A 7,272-nucleotide genomic window follows, 5' to 3' on the forward strand; every position below is an offset into this window, starting at 1 on the left:
GGATATTTTCGGGGATCACGCGGTGTCTTGTGCTGGTATGGTGGGTATTAAGCATCGACATAATATTGTCCGGGATTCCCTTGTTGATGTTTGTTATCGATCTGGGATTTCAGCAAGAAAGGAGGTTGACATTGGGTTGTCTGGAGGGAACGACAGGGCCCTCAGACCTGCAGATGTGTTACTTTATTCCTGGGATTGTGGTCGCGATGTTTGTGTTGACTTGACAGGGTCTTCTCCTTTGACACAGTCTGGGCTTTCTGACTTTGTCCCTGGACGTGCTGTGATTAATGCGGCTCGTCGGAAGCGGGTCAAGTACGAATCTAGTTGTCTGGCGATTGGTTATGGTTTCATTCCTTTCTCATTTTCTTCTCTTGGGGAATTAGAGAAGGAGGCTGTTTCTTTGCTAAAGCGGGTTCAGAAGAGTTCGATGGCGCAAGATATTGGTGCCGGTGCTGCTGCTCATATTTTTACTAGGATAGGTTTTGCTATTGCTAGAGGTGTGGGGGCCCAGATTGTCTCTAGGCTTCCCACTAATTTTTTGTAAGTTTTAAAACTTTTAAGTTTATAATAATAATAATAATAATAATAATAATAATAGTAATAATGATAATAATAAAGATGATAGTTTTGGTAATAATTACAATAATAACACTTTCGTAAAATGACCATATCCTTAAGCTTAATCATAATTATATCATACTTGTATCATAAATGTATTAATAATCGTATTAAGTTTATATTCATAATTATACTATAATCTTAACACTTTAATAACATTTAAATCAAGATGTATTGGTTCTAGGCATCCGGAATCCTGGTTACAGTAGTAGCAATAATCAATCGAGAGGAGCACAAGATGAATTGTAGCAGTAACAGGTATGTGGTTCTAATGGTGTTGATCATTTTTGATGATAATTTGATTATTGGTGGTACAAGACAAAGACCGTAGCAAAAATCGCAGGTAGTTCTAACGGTGGGATCCAAAGGTATAAATCGAATTTGTTTAGCTACTCAATATAACTTGCTATGGCGTAATTGGAAATGATGAGATCGTTTAGTTCATGATCCATAGGTAAAACGAGTTACATTTCTAAATGTCTTTGGATGATGTCTTACTTATGGATCACCAATCGTTGCTCCAATGTTAAATTTAAGTTTTGAAGAGTGGAAGAGGAATCCAAATTGTGTCACTATTAAAGGCTAAAATCAATTATAGATAGTTAGTTGTTAACAAGCAGTAATAACAGTCATCGTGTTCGAGTGGTTTTGATCATTGCAGGTACAGCAGCTCCAATGGATTGAGTTTTGAACAGGGAAGTGTAGTAAACGATTTAAGTGTTGATGGTAGTTCATGGTTTAAGATGGTGGTGTGAAAGATGGAACTATGGTGACTGTGGTGGTTTTCTCTAACAAGGAAGACAGAATAGCAGCAGGTGGTTTCATTTAACTAGCCTTATACGACAGGAACAATAAAAGTATATAAAACGCAGCAGTAGTATTAACAGAAACAGGTACCATAGCAGCTGCAGTAGCATAGTGAAAAAAATGATGGATGAGTGGTGGCCCGATGGTTGTTGAATGGTTTATGTTACAGTGACCAGGCCAGTAGGTACCGGTAGTGATACTATGGTGAGGTCTCGGTTTTGTAATCATAACAGACAAGAATCAAGATGAAGTTGTAATGGGTTAATTTATGGGTGTTCTTGGTTATAACAGAAATGAAAACATATTTAAATAATGACGATTTTTGATAGAAAATAGCAGCCAGCAGGTATAGTGCGACAGAAACAGCAGTCTTTATTCGAAGGTTGTTGTGTAAGTGTTGTCGTGAAGAAGAAGGTGGTGTTAGGCTACGGTGGTCGACTGTGGCAAGGTGGCCGAAGAAGAAGGTATCGAGGGTAGTGTCTTGCAAAGAAAAATGGTTATGAATTGATTGTAACTCAAGAGTATATATAATATGTATATAAATAACATGAGATGGGTTAATGATTGGTATCTCCTAGTATGTATGCAATGTTAGATATAATAAAGTGAGGGAATACTACTGTGACAATAATTTCAACAAGTGGAATATATAGATAGATACAAAAATAGCAACATAATAAATTAATCAAATAAAGTGGTGTGCATGTATTAAGAATCACTTTTACCAGTGCAAAGTTGAAGTAGAAAAGGAAAGGAAACGGAAAGTGGTTACATGTGGGGATTGATTGAATTGATTTTGATATGTAAACAAGATTGGAGATAGAACTATCAATTTAATACGGTTGATGGATACTTGTAACAAATTTGTACAAATTTTATTGATTTTTTTTATAGTTCATATAATTAATAAATATATTAGTAATAATAATAATTATATTAATAATATTAATCAATAATAATGATACTAATAATAATAAAAATGATAATAATCATATTATTAATGTTAATAACAATAAAATGTATTATTTTCTAATAATAATAATAACAATAATAATAATAATTTATAATAATAATAATAGTCCTTAATGATAATAGTAATAATAATATCTAATAATAATACTAATGTTATTCATAATAACTAAAATTATAACTTCACTACTGATTATAATAATAATGATGATAACAACTGAAAGGACCCGTTCATATACATTATAAACGATTCACAATAGTTGATTACATTGCGAGGTATTTGACCTCTATATGATACATTTTACAAACATTGCATTCGTTTTTAAAAGACAATCTTTCTTTACATCGAAAATTGACAGGCATGCATACCATTTCATAATATCCACTATCCAACTATAAATTGATTTAATAATAATCTTTGATGAACTCAATGACTCGAATGCAACGTTCTTCGAAATATGCTATGAAAGACTCCAAGTAATATCTTTAAAATGAGCAAATGCACAGCGGAAGATTTCTTTAACACCTGAGAATAAACATGCTTTAAAGTGTCAACCAAAAGGTTGGTGAGTTCATTAGTTTATCACAATCATTTATTTCCATCATTTTAATAGACCACAAGAATTTCATTTCCAGTTCTCATAAATATACGTCCCATGCATAGAGACAAAAATAATCATTCATATGGTGAACACCTGGTAACCGACATTAACTAGATACATATAAGAATATCCCCTATCATTCCGGGATCCTCCTTCGGACATGATATAAATTTCGAAGTACTAAAGCATCCGGTACTTTGGATGGGGTTTGTTAGGCCCAATAGATCTATCATTAGGATTCGCGTCAATTAGGGTGTTTGTTCCCTAATTCTTAGATTACTAGACTTTAATAAAAAGGGGCATATTCAATTTCGATAATTCAACCATAGAATGTAGTTTCAATTACTTGTGTCTATTTCGTAAAACATTTATAAAAGCGCATGCATTCTCAGTCCCAAAAATATATATTGCAAAAGCATTTAAAAAGGGAGTAATGAAACTCACCATACTGTATTTCGTAGTAAAAATACATATAACGTCATTGAACAAGTGCAAGGTTGGCCTCGGATTCACGAACCTAAATTAATTATATATATTTATGTGTTGGTCAATATTTGTCTAACAAATTAGGTCAAGTCATAGTGTACCACAATCCTAATGCTCGAGACTAATATGCAAAAGTCAACAAAAGTAAATTTGACTCAAAATAATTTCCAAAAATCTATACATGATTAATATATAGTTTAAATATCGTCGTTTTATATTTTTAAATATTTTTAAAAGATTTATTAGAGTAAATAATATAATTTATTTATTAATAAATAAAATTTTATATTAAATTTATATAATAAAATATACTTTTATATATATTAAGTAATAAAATTTATAGGGTTCATTTAATATCATAAAGATAATATGATAGGTATTATTAAAGTAAGTTATTAGATGTAGTAAAATATGTTTGTATCACATATTTATTTGATAAAATAATATCTATAATGATAGTAAGTAAAAGTTGTATTATTTTGTAATAATAATTATTATTATAAAAATATCAATATTTATAATTACTAAGATGACATTATGATAAAACGATAATTCTAATTATGATAACTTTAATATTTACGATAATTTCTAATATTATCTTTAAAATAATAATTTTATTTAAAATAATAATAATAATAATGATATTTTATAGTAACAATGACATTTCTATTAAAATGATAATTTTTGTTAAAATGATAGTTTTAATACTAACGATACTTTTAATAATAATAGTAATGATAAAAATAATAAGAACGATAATTTTATCTAAATCAATATCTTATAATATTTTAATTTCATCATGATACTCTTACTCATTATTTCCTAATCGTTTCGTTTAATAGCTTTTAATTGTCTTTTATATCGTGTTCATAATAATGATAATAATAGTAATCAAAATAATTAGGTGTTACAAATATTTGTTTTAATTACACTAATATTAATAATGATAGTTACTATAACATTATTAACGATAATACTAATAATCATCTTAATGATAATATAGTAATAATAATAATAACAATAACAATAACTATTTTTAAATAATGTTATATATATTAATAATGATAATAATAATAATAATACCAATAATAATAATAATAATAATAATAATAATAATAATAATAATAATTGGATAATAATAATAATACTAATTATAACTTTAACGATAATAACGATAGTAATAAAAAAAATAACAATTTTTAATGATAAATCCCTTTTATTGATAAAGATAATAATAATGATAATAATAAGATAAAACTAGAACGACGATAAAAACGACGATAATAATAATCATTTTTAATAAAAATATCGAAAATTCAATTGATTATAACTTCTAATCCGTTCATCGAAACCATTCGATATCTAAAGGAAAAGTTCTTAATTTTTCGCTAGCTTTCCAAGGACATGCATATCTTATACCTTATCTCAACCGCAAGTGTAACTAAATCAAGATTCAACCTAACCTGTCTAAGGGCAATATCAAAAGTACAAGCATGCATAATCCTAAATACTCGAGCACTAGTCAGGGATACACTATTAGTATATAAAAGTTAAATTATGAGTACTCACGTATCAATATTGAGATTCAATATTGCAGGAAAGGTACGTAGACGCAACGGAAATGATAAACACTATATTGACCTCACGAGCATACCCATGAACCATACTCAATCACCTCCATAGCTATAACCCATAATTTCCTTAATCCTAAATTTTGAAATCACTCGGACAGCACTCCGTCGTAATATTTTATGTATACTAATAATATCTTGAAATAATATGGAGTAAATATATATATGTAAATCGATTGAGAGAGTTTAGAGAAAAATATTTTCAAGTTTCTATGAAATAATGTAACCTATTGAATTCTATTTATAATAGATTTTTGAATTATTAAAGTGAATTATTAAAGTATGAATTATTAAAGTGAATTATTAAAGTATGAATTATTAAAGTGAATTATTAAAGTATGAATTATTAAAGTGAATTATTAAAGTATGAATTATTAAAGTGATTTATTAAAGTATGAATTATTAAAGTGAATTATTAAAGTTAAAGTAAAGTAAAAATAAAGTAAAGGTAAAGTTTAAGTATAGTAAAAGTATAAAACTATGTACGTATAATACGCGTATAAATATATATAATATTAATTTCAATCGTTATATATATTTAATAAAATAAAATATAAATATCGTTATCTTTATCATACTAGTTAAGTAATGAGTTGTCAAAAGTGGTTCTAGATATTTATAAAAGTTATATACGTTTTAATAATAAAGTTCTTTTTAAACTGAAAACGTTTTTGTACGTTTGAAACTAAATAGATCAATCGAGTCTTTATGAGATTCAATCTTCCACTATCCTTTGTCTAGTTCTCAATGATTGACAATTTGTTCTTATTTATAAATCACTTTACCATTTTCCGAATATTGTTAAAATGGAAAGATTTCTCAAATCAACGTGGGCCTTTCAACAGAGACTTGTAATCATAATTCAATATATCTGATAATTCAATCATTTGATCTTATCTTCTAATTCCATTGATAAACATTTTGAAACAGATACAATCATATAAAGTATTTAATCTAATAATTTGTTTACGTTTCAAGTTATAATATATATACACATATACATATATAATCATATTCGTTTAATAGTTCGTGAATCGTTGGAACTTGGTCGAGGTTGAATGAATGTATGAACATAGTTTAAAATTCTTGAAATTTAACTTAACAAATATTGCTTATCGTGTCAGAAACATATAAAGATTAAAGTTTAAATTTGGTTGGAAATTTCCGGGTTGTCACAACAATGATAACAACAGTATTAATATAACCAATCAAATGTATCAAATTTCATATTTAATTTAATAATATTAATATTACTGATATTAATATTAATAATAATAAAATATCTATAATTAAACTTTTAGTTACATTTAATATTACAATTTATCAAATGTGCAATATTTAACATTTATTGAATATTTATATATTTACATATTGATGTGGTAGCGGAGTGGTATAAAATACTATTAATTTTTACAAGGAAATACTATTAAATACGATACAATTTTACACAAGATATTTATTTATTTATAGAATGGATATACTTAAACCTTGCTACAACACTTATAGGCAGTGTACCTAATCGTACAGTAGTGTAGTTTTTAGTAAGTCCGGTTCGTTCCACAGGGAATCTTTTTAAACAAAGCTTAACGCTATATTAGTTTACTTTTATAAAAATACAAATATATATATATAAGTAAAATTATTATAAAGGGGGGTTTTTACCGTTTAATGACCGGTTTGTCGATTTTAAAACTTTAGTCGCAGTTAAAACCAAATGTAAAATAAAAAATAAATACAAGACTTAAATTAAAGCGTAAAGTAAATAACGATAACGAAATTGCGATTAATAAAAATGCGATAAAATAAACTTGCGATAATTAAAAAAGTACGATAATTAAAAGTGCAATTAAATACAATAACAATAAAAATTCGATAATTAGAAGTGCAATTAAATATAAAATAAAGGAAATTAAATATGAAATAAAAGAATTATGCTTATTTAAACTTCCGTAATCATGATGTTTGACGTGTTGATTTTAGTTTTATGCCCATGGGTTAATTGTCCTTTGTCCTGGATTATTTAATATGTCCGTCTGGTTTTTGTCCATAACAGTCCATCAGTCATAAATATAAAGTGCGAGTGTCCTCGTCAAATTATCCTTATACCCAAAGTTAAATATTCCAACTAATTGAGGACTTAAACTGTAACAAGATTTTAA

The sequence above is a fragment of the Rutidosis leptorrhynchoides genome, chromosome 5 (assembly GCF_046630445.1).
Source record: "Rutidosis leptorrhynchoides isolate AG116_Rl617_1_P2 chromosome 5, CSIRO_AGI_Rlap_v1, whole genome shotgun sequence".
Classification (NCBI taxonomy): Eukaryota; Viridiplantae; Streptophyta; class Magnoliopsida; order Asterales; family Asteraceae; genus Rutidosis; species Rutidosis leptorrhynchoides.